This window comes from Marmota monax, unplaced genomic scaffold (assembly GCF_021218885.2).
Source record: "Marmota monax isolate L192 unplaced genomic scaffold, Marmota_monax_Labrador192_F-V1.1 WCK01_AAM20220418_F8-fsc00008, whole genome shotgun sequence".
NCBI classification, from domain to species: Eukaryota; Metazoa; Chordata; class Mammalia; order Rodentia; family Sciuridae; genus Marmota; species Marmota monax.
This window is the reverse complement of record NW_026694432.1, coordinates 21904603-21930235: the sequence shown is the minus strand read 5'-3', so window position 1 is coordinate 21930235 and position 25633 is coordinate 21904603. Positions and strand designations below refer to the sequence as shown.

The following is a 25633-nucleotide window of genomic DNA, read 5'->3' as shown; positions in this document are numbered from 1 at the left end:
CGGCCTTTCTGAGCTCAGGGCCCCAAACCCTTGCCCACCACCCTCGCCTTCGCCTTGGAGAACAGCAAGACCACCCTGAATGGAGGCCCCTTCAGGTGCGGAAACTTCCAGAGCAAAGCCCGGAGGCTGGACTCTGCTTCCCGGAGCCCCGAGGAGGAGCAGGAGCAGGAGCAGGGCTCCAAGGCCAAGCGGCAGCTGGAGGTGGCTGTGGAGCGTGTGGACATGTCCAGCAGGCAGAGTCCGCGTCCCCCGACTCTTCCCCGTTTCTGTTGAGTGGGTGGAGCCTCCCTTTATGATGTTTTGTAACGAGCTCTGTGTTTATGCAGACAACGCACACAGATGCCGCGCAGCTCACCACGGGTTACGTCCTGGTAAGTGTGAACTCAAGTCTCAAATGCCTTCAGCCACCGAGCCTGCTGCCCCCGGAGCTTAGTAACAGCCCAAGCCCAGGGGACAGGAACAGGATGCTCCTATTGCTAGCCCAGGAGAAGACCCAAATTGGAAGCATGAAGTACGTTCTGCAGACACACACTGTCACACCATCGAGAAGCCAGAAGACCTCAGTCAGAGCCAGCGTGTGCACATTCGTGAAATACGGGCTTTGTTTTTATTTTTGTTGACAAGGTCAATGTCTTCACTAAACGTTGGCTTCCTTCCGAGGTATTGTAGTTCGCAGAACACTTGGGAGAGCAGAGCTGCCTCCTGGGGTGGACTTAGGAGCTTCTGGAGCCCAGGTGGGCCAATCAGGGGTCTCGGGTACCTCCACTGTGGCAGCCCGAGACACAGGGCCTTGTAGGAAGGGGCTCCAGCATGGGGCTCGGGAGCCCAGGTCCTCAGAGCAGGGGACAATGGGGTCCATACTATATCTCCAAGGCAGTCCCAGACCTGTACTATGTTAGGGACACAAAGGAGCCTTGTCTGTTGGAGGTGGAGAGATCCCTTGAAGAAGGAGGCCCAGAGAGGGTAAGGTACTTGTCCAAGGCCACACAGTGAGAGAGAAGAGTGATCTAGACCCCAGCCCTGGGCTCCTCTGCACTGGCTCATTGACACTTAGCAATAAAAGCTCTGTCAGATCTCCAGAGTGGCCTACTGGGAGCATTTCCAGGGGACAGATGGACGTCTTGAGTCCTGGAAAAGGACAGCGGGATTCCACCAGGGTTTCCTCCATTCTTGAGTCACACAGCTAGGCAGTGGCCACATCCGGGTCTCCGCTGCTTCTGAAGGGATGTGGAGGGAGGAGAGGGGCACGGCTTCAGTGGCCCTGGGAAGCCACGAGAGGTGACACGGGGCGTGGGGGGTGGACAGCAGGGGCCTGGGAGGAGCACTGGAAAGGAATTCAGAGGCCCGGGATCCAGCGAGGAAGCTGCCCCCTCCTGAGGGCTGGGACACTCCTCTCATTACTCAGGGGACCCGTGTGCCTCGCTGTGCGCAGGAAAGGGGAGACGGACACCATGAACTCACCGGGCCTGTCACAGCCGCTGCCCGCTCACTGTTCGCAGGAGAGAGCACGTGCTGGGGGCTGGGCGTGGGGTGCGGGAGGGGAAGCTGCTCCCTGGGCTGTGGCAGGACCAGGAGGCGGGGACCAGGGACAGCACATGCCCGAGGCGCTTGGTACCAGGTCCGAGGGCATCTAGAAATGTGGGCCTTCACCTTGACGGCAGCAGGAGCCAGGGTGGTTCTGAGGGAGGACATGTCAGCGGGTGAGTGTGGGGACAAGGAAGTGGCCCTTTGACATCCCTGGGCTCCTGAGGGCTCTGTGCCAGGAGAACTGGACGGAGTCAGAGCAGGCGAGACCTGACGGGCACCTCCAGAGCTGCAGCTGCACCAGGTGTCCCCAGCGGATCCCCGCGCTCTCTCCCATGGCCCTGGCCAACCTGCACCCATCCCAGCACCCGCCTGCAGGATGCTGCCCATCAGGGTGGGTGACAGTCACAGTGATACGGGGGCACACTTCACTTTGCAGAGCAGCTCCGGTTCCATCTTGCCTGCAACCGACTCCGCCCTCAGGGGCCCCACTGGTGGCTGCAGTTCTCCAAGGAGGGACACCGAGGCCCGGGGCCACCAGAGGCCACCAGGCTCTCTGCACAGCCTGCTCCTAGGCCCATGCGCCTGCACCAAAGGCCGAGCCCCACTTCTCCGCTACATCCCAACTGTCCCCCAGCCCAGGGAAGGGGGCGATGGGGGGGCCTCTCATCTTGCTACTGTCCCCAGAGCGGCCGGGGCTCCCTCTCCCATCCCTGGTGCAGCCCTGGTGGTCCCCAACGCCAAGCGCAAGAAGCTTCTGGAATTATTGGCACAGGACAGATGCCCAGTTAGTTAGAAAAACATGCGCTTGCTCCCCTGCCCACCCCTCCAGCAGCCACCAGCTTCTAATTCAATTTCCCTTGAAAAACAATGGAGTCAATGAAGGGGAAACGAGATTTTCCGAAACTTCATAAAGTTTTGCAAAATAATTACCCCCAAAACCGGCAGCCCCCCCCCCCTCCAGTGACAGTCTCTGGGAGGTTCTCACAGACTTGCAGCTCCAGCCCGTCGGACCCTGTCCCCCTCCCTGGGCAGGAGCCCCCAGGGGCCCTCGCCCTCCCTCCTGGTGCCCCACCTCCTCCAGGAGGAGAGGCGGGAGGAGGGGTCTGGCTGTCCCCAAGACACGGTCAAGGCAGGGGCCAAACCCCATTGGAAGCCCTGAGCTGGCTCCAGACTCACCACCAGGTCCTGGCTGCTCCCGCCAGGGGGGCTGAGCACCCAAGAGGGGAGGGTCTCCTGGGGTCTCGGCAGACATAAGGGAAGAAGAGCCAGGATGCGACCCCAGGCTCCAGGCTCTTGGAACCAGGTCCCTCTCCTGGACACTCGGGGTGGGAGGCCTCCTGGGAGCGTGGCCTCTGGTCCGTGGCCCCCCTTGGTTGGGCGAAGGGGTCCTTCCTGCCTTCTGTATTTCCCCAGGGGCGCTGCTTGGCCCCTGCTCCGTACAACACTGGCCCCACTCTCCGCCCGCTGCCACCCAGATGCCATGCTGTTTCTACCCAGAAGATGAACCGCTTCGCACCAAGGTGTGGCTGATGGACGCCCCCACCCCAGCTGTTCCAGAGACTATTTCTGGGTGCAACTGGCGTGGGAAAGCCACTCTGGAGACTCGTCAGGGGCTACCACAAGAGACTCAGAAGTGGAAGCACTTGCCTGGGCCCTGCCTGTGTAGCAGCTTCAAGCAGGTGAGGAAGAGGGATCCGGGACCCCGGGGACACTGGAGGTGCCCTTCCTACTGCCCGCCCCAACCCCACTTCTTGCCTGAAGGACCTAGAGTACCCGACTATAGGACCGGGCTCCAAGATGCCACCATGACCCTAGCCTTCTGATATTCAGCCCCTGGTGAAGTCCCCACCTACAATGGGCAGGGCTGACCTAGGTCCCCAACAGAATGTTACAGAAATGATGGGCTGTGGCTTCCCAGGCAAGGTCATTGAAGACATTCTGCCTTTCTGCTTTATTTTCTCTGGGATCCATCACTTTTGAGAGAGCCTGGCCGCCATGTTTTAAGGACATCCTTGAACCCACCGAGAGGCCCACACAGAAGGCCCATCGACAGTCCACATCAGCTCTCTGCCCCGGGGGCGAGCCCCTTGGAGTGGGTCCCAAGTCAGCCCCAGTCCCACCTTCAGAAGAATGCCATCCACGCTGACCCACGGCCAGAGATGCCCAGCGGAGCTGTTTGGAACTCCGGGCCCATAGACATGGCAGCACAGCGCATGTCGATTGTTCAGGCCACTAAGTTTTGGGGTGACTGGCCAGCAAAAGGTGACCTGCTGGCCAGTCCCTCTCCCACCAGAACCTCCGCAGCCTCCCTCTCAGCTGTTTGTCTGAGGTTGACTCAGGAACGTTACCTGAAACTTGGAAATGGGCAGAAAGGACAGCAGGACTTTCCCACGTCAGATTGGAGTGTTGTCAACAGGCCCGGCGTGTGAGGACAAGGGACACCGCGTTCATTCTCTGGTGTTCGTCACTCCATTCCTCTAGTCACCTTACTGGTCTCCTTGTCCACGAGTTAGGCAAATGGTGACGTGTGTGTGATCTACATGTGGATGAGAGGGATGCGCTTTAAATTTCTTTTTTTTTTTTTTTTAACTCCACGTAGACAGCCTACATGCCCCCAGGAATGGGGGACTCACTACCTATCAAAGAACCTGGGAGTCAGGCTGACGCCCAGAACAGGCTGGAAGCCTGAGTTAACTTGCTCCGAGGCCCGGTTCTCCAGGAGAGGAGCCGGACCCTTCCTTCCCACAGAGTCCTTCAGATTTGGTGACTGCCCAACGCCCTGCAGTGTGGAGTGTTTACTTTACATTCAGAAAAAAGAAGTTATTAAATAATAAGAAGATTCTGATCTGAATTTTACTTCTGTGAGTCGAAGACTGGATTTGGGGAGGAGTCATTTACCAGTAGTGCTCTGGGCCCAGGCCTGTACAGCCGTGACGGGCAGGGGTCTACTCTGACCCTCTACCCAATCCCTTCTCAGCAGAATGTGGGGGAGCACTTCAGCCCCTGCCCCGGGTTTCTTCTCAGGTTTTTCTGGATCTCGGGATGAAGGCCAAACCCTGACCACAACGCCCTTGAGGACCCCGCCCTGTCCCTCCTTCCTTTTTGTCTCCCCCAGGCCCAGGCCCCTTCCACTCTGGGGCTCAGCATGGTCCTGGCACTGCTGGGCCCCTGTGTGCGCCCTCCTGGTCTCTGCACTCCCTCCTCGTCCCTGGGAGCACTGCCTCCCCAGTCCCCGCCCCGCAGGCCTCTCCGGGCACCCAGCTTCCCTCTGGCGACTTGAGGGGGCACCTTGAGCTTTGCTGGTGGATGACCTGGGGGAGCTGCTCTCCTGCGGACTCGGTCACCGGAGCTCGGGCTCCATTCCTGGCCAGGCCCCATGTGTCCCCGGGCCTCACACTGGATGTGGCAAGGTGTGGACGGGCTTAGCCCCTGGGGCCCGAGGAGGCTTCGTGGGATGAAGGTCCGTGGTAAGTGGGGGGGGGCAGCACCCACGTCCCAGGCCTGAGCTCAGGGCCACGGCAGCCGGCGACCCCAGGTGCAGCGGGGCCGAGATTTCTAGTCACCCGCATGGCCTGTCTTGCCCCCTGTGCACGCCCACGTCTGGGACTCAGGACACAGGGACAATGACCACATTCTCCCTCGGGTTTCTCTGAAGAAGGCAGCCGACCGGCAGAAGAGCCCTCGTGAGGCCCGTCCACACCCGGCTCAGAGGGTCTCCCTGATGACCAGAGATCACAACGGAGGTCAAAGACGGAAACCCAGGTGGACGTCCTCCTGCCACCTGCTGCTGGGCGTCCTAGTGTGCCATCTGCACACGTGACACAGCCGTGGTGAGCACAGCCTGCACTAACGTGGGCTGACGCTGGGCCAGGCTGGTTTACGTGTTAAGCACCACCTTCACCCCATAAGGCACACACTCCATTTTTACCCCATTCATGGATGGGGAACAGAAACACAGAGAGGCTGAGAACATCGCCCAAGGTCACACAGTCCGTAAGTGGCAGAGCTGGGATCTGAAGCCAGGCAGCAGACTTGAACATTTACCTGGATGGCCACACTTGGGGTCTATGGCACAGCGATGCCGCGTGCAGTTTGGACTTGACTCTCCTCCTGCCTAGCTCTGTGACCTGGGGCAACTTGTAGACCTCTCTGTGCCTCTGCTGTTTCCTCTGTAACCAGAGACCATGGAAGTTCAGGTTTGGGATGGTGGAGGAGGTCGGTGGAAAGGGCTCAGAGCAGAGCTTGAAGCCAGCAGGCTCAGGACATTTTGAAGTCACCTTTGACCCCACTCCAGGCCTTTGGGCTCCCTGCAGCAAGCCTGGGCCCAGCGCTGGGGATCCCTCACCTCCTCCTCTTCCCTGGGGCCCAGGCCTGAGCCCAGGCTTCCAGAATCCAGAGTCGTCCTTGTCACTCCCAATATGCCAGCAGCGGCCAGCGGTCACCGTGGGGCAGCAACCTGGGTGCAGTGATCCCCCCACCCCTGGCTCCAGCCTTCAGAGCTCTGGCGCTGACGGCCCTGGGCACAGAGCTGCCCGGCCACCTTGGGCAGCTGCCCACCCACTGGGCTCAGGGCCGAGCCGGGGCAGCCCGCTGTGGACAAGACGGGTCCCAGCAGCAGCTTCTCGGGTCCCTGCATGACATGCGCCAGACCCTTGGCAAACCAGGCCGCTGGACCCTCCCTCAGCCCGGCAGGGAAGGCGACGCCAGCCACAGATGGGCAGTGCAGGCCAGGCCCGCTGCGGCCGGTGAGCGCGGAGCCCGACTCCAGCCGCGGCCTCTCTGACAGGCACCCGCGTAATCCCCATGCACAGGGCCTGCTAGGGGCTCTCGACCACGGTTAGAAGCCCCTGGGGTGGGTTGAAATGGTGCCCACCTAGGACCAAGAAAGTGCATGTGTTAAAAGGTCCCCAGAGCAGCCAGGGTCACTGATGAAACCAAGTCTCTCATTTTATGGCTGGAATGACAGAGGCCCAGAGAAGGCCAGCAGGTTGTCCGTGGCCACACAGCACTAGATTCTTCCCATCTCCTGACACTTTTCAAGGTTGATGTTGACTGAGCTGGTTGTACGTGGGGGAGCGACACGCTGCCTACCCTTGCCCTGGTCCTTCGTCGCACCAGGCCACTCTGTCCAGCCCTCGCCCTGTTTCTTCTCCACGTGGGCCAACACCTCGGCATTCAGCGGCAGAGGGGAAACCCGCTGGAGGAAGCAGCGGCAGGTTGGGGTCTCCTTGCCTGCATCTGCGGGTTCCTCTTCCTCTTACTTCTCGTGAGATGGACCAGAGAGGAGACCAGTGTTCCTCGTGGACCAAGGGAGGCCGAACTTCTGCAAAGACACCGTGTGGCTGCTGTGCCCTGGGGCCCTGGCCTGGCTATGGGGGAGGCGGGCGCACAGGGGGCAGGCACGGCAGGTGCTGGCCGCTGGCCTCACCTCCACCCATGGACCCCCATAAGATGGCCACGGCCACGCAGCCCTGGCAGGCTCGGGGGACGGTGGGGGCACTGCCCGTGGCCACCTCTCCCCGCAGGCTCCAGCCAGCCTCCGCCTCTGTCCCGGCCCCGGTGGCTCCTGTACCCCCACCACGAGCAACGCCGGTCCCGGGGTTTGAATCCATCTGGTGCTCTACAGCCGGCCCATGGCCTTCAGCTCCTCGCCCTCCCCGGGTGCCTGGCCACAGACGAGCCCGATTCCTGCCCCACAGCCCCTGCCGCACACCGAGCCCGGCCCTGCCCAGGCAGAGCCAGAAACCACAGCCAGAGGCCTGGAGCTGGAGGGGCGTGGAAGAGCCCACCCTGGGCTGACCAGGAGGCCAGGGCGGTCACCCCCTGGGGAAGTCGGCTGCGTGGTTCCAGGGCGGCCCAGACGACACCACAGAGCCCTGGGCGGCCCTCAGGAGACGCGGCTGGGCCAGGCCCGGGAACCCCTCCTCACCCGACCAGGGAGGACCTGCCCGGCGCTGGGCACTGGTGATGCCGCAGCACGTGGGGGGCACGTCTCCACACCGCTGCAGCTCTGCCTGTCCAGCCCCACCCAACACACACACCCTTGGCCACAGGACCCAGCCCCAGAGCCAACTGCGCGTCCATCCAGGGGAGGGAGTGAACCCCGCAGCCTGTCAGAGCCCCGTCTGCTGGTCTGTGCAGTGGGGGTCCGGGAGCTGGGGCCTCGGTGTGGACGGTGTTGGGGACGCGCCCTGCCCAGAGTCCAGGAAGTACTCCAACGCTCGCCAGCCCTCCCCGGGTGCCTGGGCTCCAGGGGAGACGGCAGATTCTGTAGCGTCCTTCTCCCTTCTCGGTGGGGAAACTGAGGCTGAGCCCCGGGCCAACAGAACGGGAGGAGTCAGCCTCGTTCCCCCCAGGCCTTCACAGAAGCCATCAGAACCATCATCATCCCGGGCAGGTGGTGGGTCCTCTCTGACCCCCAGCTTCCCCTTCTGTAAGAGGAGGGGCCAGGCCCCGGCCACAGCCCGCCCAGCCCCGGCCTCGGGAAGCCTCGTGTGTGCGGCTGAAGAGGTCAGGAGCCACTGGGCAGGAGGTGACAGGACGGCAGCCCCGAGAAACCTCTGGAATGTGGGCTTCAAAGTTTGGGGCCCACTTTGGTGACCAGGGCCTCCGTCTCCTCCTTTCCTTTCATGACACTTCACCAACTGTTTCTTCCTTAATCCAAACCATTGTTTCTCCAGCGTGAAATTTAAATCAAAGCCACATGGTCCCCCCACGCAGGCCCGTGCCAAGGGGAAGCACACCCGAGCTGTGCCCGTTGGCAGGCATCCTGGTCTCCCGTGGGGCTGCCAGGCCAGCGCTGTGTGGCAATGGGAAGGTGGGGGCTTCACAGTGTCCCCGCTGGGGTAGACTCAGAGGTCCCCAGGCCTAGACATGCTCCGCCTGGAGCAAGGGTGAGTTGAAGGTCCTCCATCAAGAGGGCAGAAGCCCCTCCCTTTGTCCCAGGCCTCATCCTCTCATCTGTGGGGGATGGAAGTGCCCAGGCCTCTGAGGTCCATCAGGGAGGGGCTCACAAGACTGGCTGGCCACTTACAACCTGGAAGCCGTGTGGCCTGGTGGGTAAGGTAGCTGGACATGAGTCTTGCTTGTGTCTGATTCTCATGCACTGTGCTGTGTGACCTTGTACAATTCTTTAACTTCTCTGAGCTTCACTTTCCTTGTTGATAAAATGAGGCTCTGGCCAGAACTCTTTCTTGATGCTATGGGGGAAATGAGGGGGGTAGGACTGGTCAGTGCCAAGGTAGGTGGGGGTGCTAAGCGCCTGGCACTGTGTGGAGCTCAGAAGTAGTTGGTGACTCCTGCACAGATGTGCAGGGCTTCAGAGAGGAGGGGGAGATGCCAGGCAGAGTCTTGAGAGAGGAGAGCCAGGGGCACAGGGAGATCTGGGCATAGGTGTGGCCCCGACCACGTGATGAGGCCTCCTCAGACGAGGAGGCTGGGGCTTTGGAAGGACAGGCTGCTCTTCTGAGGGGAGGGGTCTCCAGGGCCCAGGACTTGGAACCCAGGCGCCCGGGGTGCAGCGCACACCCCACCCCTCCGCGCCAGGAAGTGAACCTCCCGGGCTCCGGGGGTCGGTCTCGCCAAGGTCTGGGCACTGCGAAGCCTCGCGCGCTTCCCCACAGGCCCCGTGTCCCGGCGAACACAGACGTGGTGCAAATGCACAAGTGCCAGGGCCGCGTGCAAAGCCCGGACCAGAGGCGCCCCTGCAGAGGGGAGTGTGTGCTCGCCAGGCCTGGCCGCCTGTAGGAAGGCGCAGGAAGGCACAGGCAGCACGTGTGCGCATGCGCACCGCTCGTGGGACCGAGGGCCGCCGCAGCCTCCATCTTCTGCCCACACCTGCGAACGCCCCGTGCAGACTGGGTACCTGCGAAGCCCAGGGGCACTGCCTACCTGGGGCCTGCGTTCCAGCGAGGAGGGACCCGGCGCTTGCCGGGATCGTGACCCTCTGGTCGACGTCCCAGAGCTGGCGAGCAGCAGCCCATGGACAGGGCCAGGAGGAAGCCCACGAGATGCTCCCCCTCGGGAGGGTTGGGCCTGCCCCTGGCCCAGCTGCTGTCCCTGGAAGCGGCTCTCTCCAGCCCTCCTGCTGCTGTCCAATGTGCAGAAGGTGGTCTGCAGTCTCTGGCAGGACAGTGGCCTTGCGAGGGACAGGATGGGCCCTGTGTGCAGGACCCCGACCCTCAGGGGTCAGAGGCAGGAGGGAAGTGGCTCTTACTCAACCCAGGGCCCTGCAAACCGTTCTGTCAACAAGTCCTGCTGACCCCGGTCCTGCTGGACACTGCGCTGGGCCTAGGGTTCCACACTGCCTCCCAAGTTACCTGGAGGAGTGCCACCAGGTGCAGTGAGGCTCAGGAGGACCAGGCTCCCAAGTGCTGGGCGACGGCAGGCCAGCCCAGGGGCCCAGGCGCAGGTGCTCCCCTGGGCAGGCTGATGGCCTCTGCCCTACCCAGCCCTGCAGCTGCAGAGGCCTGAGCTGGCCAGCCACCAAAGGAGAGCGCCAAGGGACCCCAGCTCGAGAGCTGTCCACTGCAGGGCCAGTCACCTCGCTGGCTGCTTGGGAGGCCACCACTCTGTCCTACACATGAATCAGAGACGTGGTCACCATCCCCCCCAGCCATGCATCCTATCCTGAGGCCATTTGGGGGAGGGGAGGGCCGCAGGGTGAGCCTAGCCTCCCCGGGGGCTGATCCCTCAGATGCACCTGGGAAGCCTTATGGGATGCAGGTTCCGGGGTCCCTTCCTGATCGCACAAATCATAATCTGGGACCTGGAGCCCAGAACCTGCATTAAAAATAATAATAATAACTTGAGACTCGAATGCGACGGCAGCACTGAGAACCCCAGCTGGGGCCCTGGCCACTACTGTTGTCTTCCTGACCCCCCTCAGCAAGATGCTGTGTCTTGACCCCACATGCCCACCCCAGAGTTTCTAGAAGGTGTTGTTGGATGGTGGCGCAGGGGGCTGGTCAGGGTGTAGAGGGCAGGGGCTGGTCTTGCAGGCATCCCTGACGTTCTTTGCTGGCCCTCTGCAAAATGCCTGAGCCCTCCAGGAATCCGGATGGGACCACCTGGGCACGGAGGGCATGCACCCACACGGAGGGCCCTGGCCTCCAGCCGGGGTGGAGGAGGCACTGGAGGGCGGGAGGACCTCTGGCCCGCTGCGGGCGAGGAGCAGGTGCCGGCTCCCTTCTTAGAATCCCTGCCAGGCCGGGCGGAGCTCGCTTACTGGAAGGGGAGATGGGGGGCTCTCTTCTCACCGGGCCTGCTGGGGGGCAGCAAGTGCGTCAGCAGCCCACTCCGGGCCTGTCTCCGGAAACGCCGCCCAGGGCTCAGTCACGAACCCCGCCGGGCTGGGGGGGCAGCCAGGGCGGAGGGAGGTCAGGTGACCTGCGAGGAAGCTCGGCTGGGGCTGGAGGCAGCAGAGGGGTGCAGGGTGAGCTCCACTTCCCCCTTCCTGGGCTTTGCCTCCTCATCCCTTCTGCCCCGCTGGATGTCCCTCCAGCTGTCCCTCTGCTGCCCCCAGGCTCAGCGTGGGCTCTAGGTCCCCACTGGGTCCCCTGAGGCCTGAGCTGCCCTCAGTGCCAGCCGCAGGGGCCCCGGGTCGGGGTCTGGGTGGGGTGCAGGCTGTGGGGAGAGCCCGGCTCCCCCGCCCTCCCCTACCCCCCACTTCTCGCTGGAGCTATTTAAAGCCGGCGGTGGCCGTGGGAAACTTCTTCAGATGTGTGGTTTCGCCTTCTCCGGCGCAGGACACGTCTGCGAGCGAGTCTGGTGACTCATTCAGAGCGAGAAAAGCCTTTTTGTTGTTTGACGCTCGCTCCAGGCGCTGCGGCCTGAGAACCCAGCCCGGCGGGGCCTTCCCTCTCTGGGACTCCTGGAAGGCCTCGGGAGTGCCCACTGCCACCCAGGGAGCCCAGGGCTGAACCACCCTGCTCAGGCGGGGACTCCCAGCTGGGAGGCGCCCATCCTCAGCTCTTGTCCTAGCACTGGCTCCTCTAGGACCTCCTTCTCCCCTGAGTGACCCTCTCCCCAGAGTGACCCTCCCTGACCCTCCATCTCTTCATCTGGGAAGTGGGCGGTTGGGGGTGGAAGTAACGTATGCTCTATCTCATGGCAAATGAGTGGCAAAGCATTGAACCCAGGCCACGTGGTACCAGAGCCTGTGCCCCTAGCCACGAGGCCAGCTTCCCTGGAGCTTGGCAACCGTGGTGACAAAGGTCTGGGCTCTGAGGGGGGAAACGCAGACCCGGGGCACAGAGTCTCCCCACATGCTGTTCCCTCGGCCCGCAGCAGGCCCCTCCCCCACTGCTTGCCTGTGTCCACCTGAGCCTCACACCCAGCCTGGTGGCTTCCTCTGAAACTGTCCAGATCTGGCTGTGTGGGGTGTTCTGCGGCACCCGGCACCTCTCCGCAGGTTTACCACAGGGCACCAGGTCTCGCTTTTCTGTCATGTCCCCACCTGGTCCCTCGTCACCAAGCTCCAGGGAAAGCACAGGACCGGGCACACAGTAGGACCTCAAGGTTTGTGAGCTGGACAGACACCACCAGCGCCGGGGCCAGAGGCAGGGGAAGCTCCAGGAAGCCATTTCCAGGGACGGTTTCTAGAATGTCACAGCCTGACCCCTTGGTCACCTCTGGGGAAAACAGGCCCTGGGCTCTGTGTGACAGGAGTGTCCCAGAGGGCTGTGCAGGGGACCCCCTCCAGGACGGCAGGCGCCCCCTCTGTGGACTCGGATCCTGGGCTACTTTTAAGGCCCGTGAACATCAAGGAAGCAGGAGGGTCCCCATGCCCTGCCACTCCCTGCCACCTTGGGAGTGGCTGAGATCCCTGAGACGGGAGTCCTCAGCTCAGCTCTTGGGGTCAGGAGGTCACCAGGGCCGGGGCAGGATGCTGCTCATCACAGGGTGGCAGGGGTCAGGGAAGAGGTGGACCCACGGGTCTTGGTCCCTTGAGTGTGGACTTGGGTGGAGGTGGGCTGCCCTGGTCAAGGGGGCAGCAGACACCGTCTGGAGGTGTCCCGTGAGTCCTGCCGTCAACGCAGAAAGCTGTGGCCTTGGACTGGTCCAGGCAGCTGGGCGGCCACAGCCCGTGCAGAGCAAGCGGCCTCTCTGACCCTGGAGCAGCTGTGCCCGCAGAGGGCCACACTCTCTGCCCATGTGAGGCCCACAGCAGCTGCCACACTAAAAGGCACAGTGCAGTGGCCAGTGGGTGGACCACAGGCCCAGGCAAGGGGAGGACAGATGGCCAAGGAAGAGCCATGCCAGGGGCCAGGCCAGCCAGAGGGCAGCTGGCCTGCAGGCAGCGTTCCCTTGAAGGCAAATCCTCCAAGTCCCCAGGATGCGTGGGCCTTGGGCACCTGCCACCTGCCACCGAGACCTGACCCTTCCTGGGGCTTCTCCAGCTGCCTTGGAGGCCAGGTGAGGGGCAGCATGGGCTGGAGGGTCCTGAGGCATTCCCATGAGGGGCGCCCCAGGCAGAGGGGCAGGATGACAGCAGAGGGTCCTGCCCCACAGGCCCCGAGCGCGGAGGGCCGTCCTAGCCACGCCGTCCTTCAGTGCCCGGGGAATCCCTCAGGCCTCTTCCTCCCTCCAGGCCCCAACCCTCCTGCACGTGGGGTCAGTGGCATCCCAGGCCCACAGACAGGGACAGAGTCCCAGGAAGGCTGGTGACTCAGGAGGTGCTGGAGTTGGCTGAAGCCTGGCTGCAGGCCGGTCCCCCACCGTGAGTCCTGTCTCCTGGCTACGAGCTGCAGAGAGAAATGGCCCATGGTGGACGGAGACAGTGGCTCTGGGGAGGGCCCCTCCTCTCGGGCCTCAGTTTCCTCAGCTGTGACACATGGCCTCCATGTCGCCCAGGACAATTCCAGCTAGCGGGCCCTCTTCTGTAAGAGGGGACCAGGTGGCCGGGACAAGTGCTCCCCTCAGGCCTCGTGATTCTGCATCCACCCACCCAACCCCGTGGCCGACCGAGGTGCAGAGGTGCCGGGTGACTTGGCCAAGGTCCTGCAATGACATGGCGAGGGTGGAGAGGGGATCTTTGCTGGATAGGGGACCAGGGACCTGGGGGCTCACGTGCCGCGGGGACGGGTGGAAGCCTGTGCCGTGGACCTGCCCTCACTCCCAGCCATCTTTTTGCCAAAATAGACACAGGAAGAGCCACCTTGACCCGAGCCACCGCTGCTAGCTCAAAGCTGAAAGCCACAGATTCACCAAACGCTCAGGCCCGGCCTGGCCTCGGGACCCTGGGCTGGAGGCCCAGCTGCCCGTGACCCCGGGTGGGTCCCTGCAGGCCAGTCTGGCTCCAGGAGAGGGGAACCCCACCCCACTAACCACCCCTGGCCTTCTGCATGTGACAGAGTGTCTGACCTGTGGCCCTGGCCAGATTCTAGTCCAGCCCAGACAAAAAAAATTCCCTGTGGTTTGGAATTGGCCTTCGCCATCACTTCCTGTGCCCTACAAGGGGTGAGAGCCAGACGGGGGCCAGAAAGGGACTGGCCCTGCCCCCCAAGGGGGGACCCTGGCTAGGGAGTCTGTCCACTGGGGGTCCAGTCCTGGCCAGGACATGGACTGTGTGACATTTGGCAAATTCCTCTCCTCTCTCATCCCCTGGAATGAGTGGTACTGAAGGACACTTCCCAGTCTACTGGGTTTTACATGCCTTGCTCTCCTGTAGGACCAGAAGGGACACGAGAGGCGGAGGCAGGGGACTGTTAGGGAAGGGTTGGGGCTTTGAACCAGACAGATCTAAGTCAAATTCTAGCTCCGCCACTTTCTTGCTGTGTGCCTTGAGCAAGTGACTTTACCTCTCTGAGCCTCCCTCTCTTTGTCGATAATACTAATAATCACATGATCTGAGCCCTTCCTTCCTGCCATACGGTGTTCCGAGTGATCCCTCTCAGACACTGCCGCTCTGGGGTAGGGGCTCGAAGGATCCGTGTGGGGGATGAGGGAATGAGGTTTGGAGTGGCTCCTACCGTGGCACCCAGACTCCGTGGCACCCAGACTCCGTGGCCTGTAGTGCCTGCTGTACAAAGCCATCGCCCTGGAGACCAAATGAGGTAATTGGAGAAAAGTCCCTCCTCGGCACACGGATGCTGCTGTCCTGTTATTACAGTTACTCGCTTTCCTCCAACTGAGGCTCTCGGCCTGGGGCTGCCCCGGGAACCTGCCCAGCCCTCTGCGGGCCACTTGGCGAGTGTGGGTGACACTGGGGTGGAGGGGCTCTTCCATCTCCACGATGGGAAGAGCCGCTCCCCGAGGAGGCCACGTCCCAGGCCACGCGGTGCAGCACCCAGGCCCGGCCCGTCTCACGCCCCTCTGTGTCCTTTCCCCTGTGCCAGCCACCTCCTGCCACTGGGAAGCACGCACTGGGGACTGCGGGACAGGCTCCTGTTTGTCACCCCCTGCGGTGGGCTTTATCCTTGGGGGGAGAAGCTGTCACCTCCAGGCCTTCTCTGGTGTCTTCTGCCGGCACCAGCAGGTCCCCCAGACCCACCAGCCGTCCTTTTGGATCAGGTTACGCAGAGGTCCCTGAGAAGTTCCCTGGGGAGTGAGCACTGGGACACCTCAACAGGAGGGAGGGGTGCCCCAGGGGACAAAGTGGACAAAGGGCCAGCGCAGGCCACCAGGGGCCTCAGGATGAGGGAGGCACCAGGGGGGCTTCTCCGTGGCCTCGGGGCTCCGTGGACCTTGAAAGGTGGGCGGGGAAATCTTTTTCCCCTCCCTTCTCCCAGGGCCCCACCCCCTGGCCTGCTGGCTCCTCCCCCTTTGTTTGTTCCATGAGCATTTATGGGGCACCTGCCAGGTACCTGGTGCTGCCGCGTACCTGGTGCTGCCGCACACCTGAGGACACCAACCCCTCACTGACCTGTTCCCCATGCCCCCCGGCCAGGGCTGGGGGTCTTCAGCTGTGGAGCGGCTTTGGTTTTCAGTGGAGAATCCCACCCAAGAGAGCCGCCACCAGGAGGGAGACCGAGGCCAGAGGCTGGGCTTCCTGGATACAGGACAGGGAGGGGCGAGGTTCTCAGGCCCAGCCTCCCTCCTGACTGTACACCCTGTCTCCAGGCGTCTCCCGTGACCTTGGGGCCACATCTCCTCCCTGGGAGCTCCAGGAAGAAAAATGCCCTCAGAGAAGAGGTCCCCCAGAGCCCCAGAGCACACAACTGACCAAACACGCCCCGTGTCCACCCATCTGACTCTCAGAAGCCATTCCGTGACAGGCGCTATGATTCTTACTCTCCAGGTAGGGAAGGCAAAGCTCAGAGAGGTCTAGTGACACCCCCACAGCCACACAGCCAGGAACCCAGATCTGCCCCCCTGTCTGGGCCTCTAGACCACAAAGCCCCATCCTCCCCAGCACACTCTCCCTCCCCCATGCCTCAGGGCACTTGGAGGCCACCTGGCTGGGAGCAGGGAGGAGGACCTGTCACTCACACCCCTGTGGGCACTCAGGAAATGCCTGTTGGCAGGTGGATCTTTTTCATCAGAACAAAATGGTAGCACGTAAAATAAGAAGCGGATGAGACACACCCAGGTGCTAATGTTCCAGTGAAGAAGTCAAGGAATGAATTTCCTTTTTCTTTTCTGTGATCATCTATATTTTCTGCTTGGAGCTCAGAGGTCTGGGGAGGGGTGGTCTGGGGCGGCTGTGGTTGGCAGTGCAGGCTCCTGGTAGAGGTCGCCCTTCAGGGGACAAAGAATAGTGGCTCTGGATGCCTCCCCAGGTCTGGGATCAGGGTCAGAGGACCATTCTCAGCACCTTGGAATATAGGTAAACTAGAAGGGGGAGACAGTGGCTTTGGGGACAAGTGGTCAGGGATGAGGACTGTGAGGGATCAGGCAGCCCTGGGGACCCAGCTGCCTATGAACCTAGAGTATTTCCCTGGGGCAAACCATTGCTCCTCTGAGCCTCAGTTTCCCCATCTGTGAAATGGGGCCTTGGAGGGCTGTTAGGACTCCATGAGACCCCCTATGCAGAGCGGCCCAGCAGAGCCCAGCAGGCCTACGTGCCCAGACGATGCCAGCTCGGGTGGTCATTCTTTCCATCCAGTCCCCAGAGGTCTCCGGGGTCTCTGCTGTCAGGTCAGAGTCTGAAGTCCTGGGGGGGGCGTGTTTGGGGACAGGGTCATACCCTGCTACCCCGCCACACCCAGTGCCACTTCCAGGCTGGCCGTGCCCGTGCGGAAGGCGTGGGACTGCGATGGTCCAAGAGACCTGGGTTGCGTCAGTCCCCGTGCGTGGGTTCTCACACCTTCCAGGGCCAGGGCCTCCTCTCCCGTCTTCCCGCCAGCCCCGCCCGGCCGGGACTATAGAAGCAGGACCAGCAGAGTTCTCCTTCTCACTCTCCATCTGAGTCAGCGCCACAGCCACGGAGGTGACTCAAAGGAGACACAGCCCCGGGCCACACCCCACCCATGGTGGCAAGGGAGCTCGCCCCAGGGCCAGGTTTCCCAGGGTCTCCCTGCCCACCTGAGCTCTCAGGCTCCCAGGAAAAGGAGGGCCGGGGCTGGAAGGATGGAGGAGGGGAAGAAAGAGTAGAGGGACCGGGCACCCGCCGCGGCCTCGCGTGCCTGGCCAGGACCTGGCAGGGAATCAGAGGGTCCGGGAGATACTCTGGCAGGTTCCAAAGTCAGATGGAACCTGGGGTCTCCCCACTGGGGCCCCAGCCATGAGCTCGGGCGCAGAGAGGCGAGGGATGGGGGGCCGCCTCCTTCACTTCTGCTCTGTCCCTCCCTGTCCGGCAAGCACATGTGAAGCGCTCGCCCTGTGCCAAGCCAGGGACTGGCTCCAGGGCTCCAGATGAATCAGGCCTGCTCCCCGGGGGCTCGGCCTGTGGGAGGAGACAGACACAGAGACAAATAATTAAAGACATGAATGAAGCCTTTGAGATAAAAATACACCCGCGGTGGATACAGAGGCTCCGAGATGATAAACTCAGTGTTTTTTGTGACCTGAACCAGGACAGAAGGGGCGCTCACAACTGGGCAGTGGAGATGGGGCTTTGTAACCCCGAGGGATGCTGGAGACTCTGTCCCTGATGTCCCGGATTGCCCTTCGGTCACCACCCTCTGTAAAACAGTGACTGGCGGAGGCTCTGCCAAGCTGCAGGAAGGGGTTCCCGGGGCGCCCAGCCTAGACCTTGACCTGTAGCCAACTTCGTCACCACCTCCAGCAAGTGTCTCCTCTGAGCCTCTGTTTCCTCATCTGCCAAATGGGCGTGCGCATCGGAAGATGATGACAACTGCTGATACCGGCTGGTGTCCCCAGGGGCCTTGCATCCAGATCTCTGCAGGCCTCACCTGGCCGCCTTAGCACCCGCCCTGGGAGGTACGTACTATTAACAGAAGAAACCGCTCGTCCAGAGGAGGAAGGCCGGTGGTTGGTAAGTAGAAAAGAAATATTTAAAGCAGGAAGTCTCACGCTATGTGAAATAGGCATTTTATTGAACATAAACACAGCTTATTGGATGTTATTGGAAAGTCACGCGTGCGCTTCTATTAAATGATCTCTTGGCTCAGGCCCAAGGCCGCCTCGGTGACCAGGGCCTCCGGCGGAAGTCCTGCCCTGTTTTTCTTGCATTAAACAAACCAAAGCAGCCGCGTGTATGGTTCCCGTTTGGTTCCTGCAGGGTGAGTAACACCTTAGAGAGGCTCGCGAGACGACCCGAGTTCCAGCCCTCACCCCCAGATTTTCAAGAACTCCCCTGGTTTCAGCCCTTACCTGATTCAGCATGAATTTCAGTTGGGTTGAGTGATTTGTTTGTTCTCGGTTTTGTGATCCAGGACTGGGGCTGGAACCCAGGGCCAACGCTCTGCCACTGGGCTACTTCCCCACACCGGAGCAGTGTAACTACACAGGTGTCCCTTATCCATGGTGGGGCGTCCCCACGGGATGCCGGAACCCCAGACAACACCTAACCCAACGGACACCGCGTTTTCCCCCTAGGCCCCACGGCCTCGCCACAAGCCTCAGAACTCGACGCGTCCTTCTGTGCCTCGGGTCCCAGCCTCCGAATCACTGCCTTTGCACCTTGGGGACATTAGTGAGTAGAGGAAGGGTCCTTGGACACAGGCGCTGTGGTACTGAGGTGGCCACCGAGAACCACATGTGTCCAGCCTGGAGACACTGGACAAAGGGATGATTCACGTCCCGGGCAGGATGGAGCAGCACCGTGAGGTGTAAAAACCGTCCCCAGAAAGGTGCGCAATGGAAAACTCACCGATTGTTTCTGGAATTTTCCATCTAATACTTTCAGACCACAGTTTACCCAGAGTAACTGAAACCATGAAAAGTGAGATGAAGGACAAGGAAGGCTGGCTCCGTTGTCACCCCTACCCCGCCTACCTCGCCCCCCCCCGTCTCGCTCACGTCTGATCCTGAACTTTTTATTTCTTTTCTTTTTTTTTGACACCCCACCTTTCCTTGGGGACCTTCCTAAGGCCCCTTTTCAGTTTTCAGAGACACAACAGCTCTTTCCTGGTCTCATTCTCGTCCTGGGTTCAGCAGTGACCACCAGTGGCCCGGGCCTGCAGGAGCAGGAGCTCCGGGCAGTGACCTTCATACCTATAGGAACCTTCTCCACCTGCCTTCCCCAGGCTCATGGGGAGCCACTGAACCGAGGTCCAGGACAGGCTTCTACTATTCCATCCCCACTTGACAGGTAAGGACACCGAGGTACGTGACGTCACTTCCCTGAAGCCCCCACGCTTGGCAGAGCTAGAACAGGGCCCCTGAGGCCCCTGCGGCCCCTGCGGCCCCTGCTCCTTACCCCTGCTCTCTGCTGCCCCCTGCCTTTGTGTCCTGGGGTCCCTGAGCCTTCCGGCTTCCCTGCTGGAAGGACCAGAGTGGGGGACATTTACACATGGTCAGCACCACCACTGGGCCAGAAGGAGATGACGGCCACTGCACTCAGCCTGCCCCCCACCCCAGGTCAGTGTCCCCAAGCCCAGGCCTGGCACTCCACAGGTGCTTCTGAGTGTGATGCAGCTGGACAGGAACCGTCGATCTGCCCCTTTGTCCCCACAAGTGTCCCCAGAACCTGCTCCGGGGCAGGCGCAGCTGTCCCTGGGATGTGGCGGACGCCACCCTTTCCTCACAGTGCTGGGTTCTGGTGGGACCATCCCAGCCCCGCAGTTCCAGGCTGGCTCTGGCCCACACGTCCTCGGACGGGTGCCCGGGACGCTGTGGGTGGGGGATGTGGATTTTGGAGTCAGAAACCTCTGAATTCCAGCTCTGCCCCTCACTGGCTGTGGGACCTGGTCCGGTGGAGGCCCTGCTCCAGGCCCTGGGGACTGACCCCTCGGGGCTGAGACAGACACCGGCAGGGGGGCTCGGCTGTGGACAGGGACAGGGACAGGGCAGGTAGCTGCGAGCAGCTTCCGACGGTTGGTGTCTGTGGAGAGCGAGGTGGTGAGCGAGGGAAACGAAAAGAGGCCAGACGCCACGCAGGCCGCAGCACGCAAGGGCCGCCCAGCCCAGCCGCCTCCCAGGCCCAGAAAGGGGAAGACGGCCCAGACCGGGAAGTGGTCGCCTCTGATGACCACCTCGCGCGACCGCGCCAGCCCGAGCAGGAAGTGGTCGCCCTTCCCAGCGGCAGGCCCGGCCGAGCTCACACTTGGGAAACTGCTGCCGAAAGTCCCTGCTCCCGGGCCGCTTGGGAGCAGCCTCGGATTCTTAGAAACCAGATCCCGCCAGGCCCTGGCTTCGTGGCCGGGGGCCGCAGACCCCCACCCGACTCTGCCATTTCCTGGCCCTGAAGCTCTGACCCCGGGCCTCCCCGTCTGGACCTGTTCCTCCTCTTTAAAGGGGTGATAATCCCCCACCTGCCACCACAGAGGATAGTGAAGACAGAAAGTCCTAAAAAGGTCAGAGCTGGAAAGTCCCCAAGGGCCTGTGACGAGGAGGATGCAGGTGGACAGGGTAGGAGACAGGTCCCATGCCAGGTCCCATGCCAGGGCCATCTGAGGTGGAGGGAGACCTACAGAGGGGGCAGGGCCCACCTCAGCTCCACCCCAGCCACAGGACCTTGGTCAAGTCAACCCGCCTTTGGCGCCTTTTCCTGAGACGAGAAAACAGGCCTTGTCTCCCTGGCCCCTGGGGACCCCGCCTGGGACGATGCCCATAGAGATGTTCTGCAAACTGTAATGCGCCGTGCACACAAAGGCTGCTCCGTGGGGCGGGGCTGGAACCCGGATCTCGTGGGTGTGTGTCCTTTGCTGCCCCCCACCCTGGGTTCACTGTCTGGGGGGTTTTGGGGACCTGGAGAAGCTGCCCCTGGGAGGACTTCTCTTAGTCCCCACCTCCCTGACTTGGGTGAGAGGGGACAAATCTCTTTGCCTGATTCCACTGAGTCACTGGAGCCCGTGATCCTGGAGGGGCCAGGTGTGAAGATCTCATCTCGTCCACACCCGTAGTCAGACAGGCCACTGCCACCGACACCCAGCCCCTCACTCACGGCTTCCGCCAGCCCAAACCCACCTTCCTTGTAGGCCAGGGGGCCTCCTAGGGTCCCAAGACCAGCAGCACCCATGACGTGGCCAGGTCGGGGCAAGGCTGGACTGACCGAGTCCTGACCATCCCACCATCACCACCATGCGCACTGTCACCACCACATCTCCATCACCACTGCCACCAACACCCAACACCTCCTCTGTCACCACTGCCACCACCACCCATCACCTCCTCCGTAACCACTGCCACCACCACCCACCACCTCCTCCGTCACCATCACCCCACCACCCACCACCTCCTCCGTCACCATCACCACCACCACCCACCACCATCACCACCCCAGCCATTACCCCCACCATGAGTGTCCCCACCACTGTCACCCCCAGCGGCAGCGGCACAGGGCCTGTCTCACAGGCTGGGTCAGCCACCCCACTTCCACCGTAACCCTAAGCACCTCTGCCCTTGCTGGTGAGAGTTGGGAGGCCCCAGTGAGGCCGCCCCAGAACCTGTGGGTGACCCCCAGGGTGACTGAAGACCAACCTCTGTGAGATGGCTGGGGACATTCAGAAATAAAAATGCCAATTGCCAAATGAACTCAACTGACCCGACCCTCAAATAAGAGCCCTGGGAGGGAGGCAGGACAGGAGGAGTGGCCACAGTGCTCCTTCCATCTTCCGTGGATATCCCGGATTGTTATGTTAGCTGACAGCTGTCCAGCGGCTGACTGGGCTCATCTAAGTACGAGCTCAGCCCTGCAGGACCCTGTGGGGAAGGTCATGTTATCATCCCTGTTTCACAGTTGGGGAAACGAAGAGGCAGAAGAAGTAAAGTGACCTGCCCCAGGTCACCTAGTGAACGGTAAGGCCAGGGTTTGGATGCGGGTATCCCAGACCACAGTGCAAGCTCCGACCACTGCACTACCCTGTCACATTGGAGGAACGCGGGCCAGGCCAAGGAAAATCCTCGGCACCCAGTCCTGCCAGGGCCTGCGTGCCATCGCCCTGAGGCATGGGCCGTATGATCAAGGGCTGAGTCCTCAGGTCCCACCACGAGGCCTGGCACACAGTAGGGACTCACTGTTGCCTGAGTGAGTGAATTAACACGGGCCTTCAAACCCTTCCCCCAGCTCCTCCTTCTTCCCCATCAACCACACAGAAGGCCATCACTGAAACTGTGGTGTTACCATCGACCGACAGAGAGCAGCGTGGATAAGAGGGTTAGACCTTCCTCCAGCAGCCAGGAAGAAGGAGTCAGGAGGAAAAGGAGGCAGCACTTTGTGGCAGGCATGGATGCAGCCATCAACTCAAGACTTAGGACAAAGTCTGATGGGACGCGCCGTGGCTGATGCTCGCTCTTCATTGGCTGAGGTAACTGAGATCTTGAGGGAAGAGTATCCTTGCCCAAGATCTCAGCAAGTGAATGGTGGAACCAGGCTTGGAGGCCAGACCTCCTGGGCCTTTCCCTGGTGAAAGTGAGGAATGACTGACAGATTCCCAGACAGACCAGGCCTCTCCTGTCTGCCGGAACAACCCAAGTTAGCAGTCACTAGCCAGGGGCAACCCCGCCCCCCTCTTTGCACATAGCCAGGCCGCCCCCTGGTGGCCATGACTGGCAGCATCCAGAACCAGTCACGGGCTTGCCCATCGTCAGCCATAAGATGCATGGCTCTCCACCTTATTGGCCTAGGCTGTTTGGAAGACGCTGGGCCAAGGGCTCCAGGTTCCAGTTCTTCAGGGACTCACAGCCCACAAGGAGGCCAGGTGACCCGAGGACAGAGCAGACCTGCTCAGCTGAGTCCCAGCAGCTATAGCCAAGCGCACCCAGGGCTGCGGATGCTTCGTCCCTCCAGGCTCCACCGTCCTGTGGGGTGAGTACTTGGGTTCCCCACTGATGGCTGCTCAGCTGAGCCCACTGGAGCTCCAAGAGGGGGTGTGACATGGCCGAGGAGCTCACACTGGCTGAGTTCAAGTGGAGGGCTTGGTCCGCCAGCCATGCCACACTCAAGGCCACCCCTGAGTGCAGCTGGCTCAGACTGGAGTGGCCCTGCAGGCTCCTGGCAGGTGGGGCTCTGCGGCTTCAGAGACAGGACCGTCTCCTTCCAGTTACTTCACCCACGAAGGACCACAAGCACTGCAGTTCCCTTCTGTAAGCACTGCGGCTTGCACTCGTGGATCGTTGATTTCACTCACTTAATACACACTCGCGGAGCGTCGCCTGCGCCCTCACGTGCTGGGCACTGGGTTCCAACAGTGAGCAAAACAGACAAAACCTCCTGCCCTCACGAAACTTATATTCTGGAAGAGTCGGCAAGACAATGAGCAAAAATAAAGAAGATATGCCCTGCACCAGGTGGCGACAACCTCTGGGCAGAACAAAGGTACAGAGGAAGGGTGCAGCATTGGGGGAAAGGGGTGGAGCTAAACAGTGGTCAGAAAGGTCCCCCTGAGGTGACATGAGAGCAGAAAGCCAAAACAGGGCTGAGCCGTGCAGTGTCTGGGGACAGCTTTCCAGGCAGAGGGGACGGGGTGCAAAGGCCCGAGGCCACCATCTCGCGGTTCAACTCAAGAAACCTTGAGTCATAAACCGCTGGGTTTGCATTTTGTTGCTGTGATCAAAAGACCCACCAGGAACTCACTTAGCAGAGCAAAAGTTCATTTGACCTCACCTTTCAGGGGTTTGGCCCTTAGTTGTCTGACCCCATTGCTCCATGGGCCCAAGGAGAGGCAGAGCTTCGAGGCGGAAGCGCGTGTGGAGGAGTTCCGTCTCATGTGTGGTGGGCAGGAAGGGTCTGCAGGGAAGGTGCCCATCTAGGCCACAGCCCCAGTGACCCGCCTCCTCCTGCCATGTCCCACCTGCCTCGTCACCACCCGATCGGTCCATTCAGACGAGGACATCGGATCATTCTACCTTGGTCTTCTGCCTCCTGCGCCAGGGCAATTTAGAGTGGTTTAAGATTATCCAGATTCTACAGGGTGCCCTCTATGGCACCCCTAGGGATTAGGGATGCCCAAATCCTGAGGTGGCATATGGATTCCAGAAGGGCTGGTCCCTCAGGGAAGGGAACCAAATCCAACCCAAATGCATGCAGCCTCCTCACTGTCTGACCCTGTGTCCCCCTTTGGGGGTGAAGGGGCTCTCCTACTCTGAGAGGGTTGTGCCTTATGCAGACCAGAGCGGGGAAATGGCCACGGAACACCACTGAGTGATCGTAGGCTGACCAGCCAGCCACTGCCCAGGAATCAGAGGTCAGCCTGTGGCCAAGGTCAGCAGCCAGCCTTGAGTCTGAGGTTTGTGGTCAGACCAGGAATCAGCTGGAATCAAGAGTCAAATCTGTAGCCAGATCGAGAGTCGCACATGGTTCAGTTCAGGGATCAGCCTGAGAAACAGCAGTCACTGCTCAGACGGGGACTTCATGCATCACCGGGGTCATAGGTCAGGCGGGCCAAGGTCAGGGCTACTCCTGGCCAAGGGGAAGGGGTATGTGTCTGTGGAATGAAGCCTCCCAGCCCAGCTGCACCAGCCCAAAGTCTGACGGCCACACCAGGCGGGAAATAGAAGGGAAAAAGCAGTCACAGATCCCAAGTCTGGACCTGGAGTGTCCCCTGAAGGCCGCGTGTCCCAACCGGTGGTGAGCTGGGGGGTGCCGAAATCTTCCAGAGGTGGGGCCTCATGGGAGGAAGCTGGGTCCCTGGGGGTGTGCCTTCCCAGGGAGCGCCAAGACCCCAGCCCCCTCCCATCTCTCATTGTTTGTGAATAGCTTCGATCTGCCATGGGCCTCCGCCATGAATGTGCTGGGCTGCCCCGGGGCCCAAAGCCACAGGCCCAAGTGACCAGGAACTAAAAGCTCTGAAACCATGAGCCAAAGAAACTTTCCCCCTTCTAAGTCGATGTCCGCAGGTATGTTGTCACAGTGATGGAGAGCTGACACGGACACGCTGAGCCGCTTCAAGATCCAGTCAGACCAACTCCATTGGGCTTCAAGGCCTGGGGATCCACCGTCATTTGCAGCTCTGAGCTCCATATACACAGTGACAATGACGATGACGAAAACAGCTTTGCATTGGACCTCACACTATATAAAAAAGACGAACCGGAGCAAATTATATGGACCTAAACAAGCTTGATTGTAAGGGAACAAGCCCCCCGGAGTCCATGATCATCTGATGTGTGAAAATCCAGAGAAGACAAAGCTGTGGGGACAGAAAGCAGATCAGTGGCTGCTAATGTCCAGGGAGCAGGAGGAGGACGCGGTCATCTCCAAAGTGTTGGGAGCGCATGTCTTTTGAGGGTGATGGAAGGGTTCTATGTCCCTACGGTAGACTGGCTCGCAACTGGAATCGTTTTCAAAATATCTCCAAGTGTGCGCTCGGAAGGGAGGCCTTGGTGTATGCAGACTGTGTGCTGGTAAAGGTGATTTTGGAAGTGTCCTCTACTCCTGGCGTAGGAGGGGAAGGGAGGGAAGGGAGGGGGGAGAGGCGTGGGCAGGAAGTGGGGAGAAAAGGAGGGAAGGGCCTGGGCTGGTGGACCCACATCCCAGGTTGCACCTGTTGTCCCCGGGCCCAGCAGACACAGGCTCAGGGCGCTGGGTCCCTGGACAGGCCTCCTGGACCACTTCGGAAGGCATATCCCGTCCGGGCCTTCTGGGCCAGAGAAGCGGTCA

At 61.2% G+C, this 25633-nt stretch overlaps 2 long non-coding RNA genes across 4 annotated transcripts; one reads left to right on the top strand and one right to left on the bottom strand.

The window, feature by feature from the left end:
• Window positions 1-578: 578 nt before the first annotated feature.
• On the bottom strand, window positions 579-10153 carry LOC124075407 (uncharacterized). 2 transcript variants are annotated; one of them, XR_006846025.1, is made up of 5 exons: window positions 9418-10153; window positions 6619-8726; window positions 3876-4063; window positions 1462-1678; window positions 579-1217 (listed from the first exon to the last, which is right to left on the bottom strand). It is a non-coding gene; the product is annotated as an uncharacterized LOC124075407 (long non-coding RNA). The 2 variants fall into 2 exon arrangements; XR_006846029.2 differs by lacking the exons at window positions 6619-8726; window positions 9418-10153 and adding an exon at window positions 4816-6307.
• A 6491-nt stretch (window positions 10154-16644) lies between these two features.
• LOC124109683 (uncharacterized) lies at window positions 16645-25400 on the top strand. Of its 2 annotated transcripts, XR_006857071.2 has the most exons (3): window positions 16645-22340; window positions 22660-22840; window positions 23076-25400. It is a non-coding gene; the product is annotated as an uncharacterized LOC124109683 (long non-coding RNA). The 2 variants fall into 2 exon arrangements; XR_006857070.2 differs by having other exon boundaries at window positions 22660-25400.
• Window positions 25401-25633: the final 233 nt, after the last annotated feature.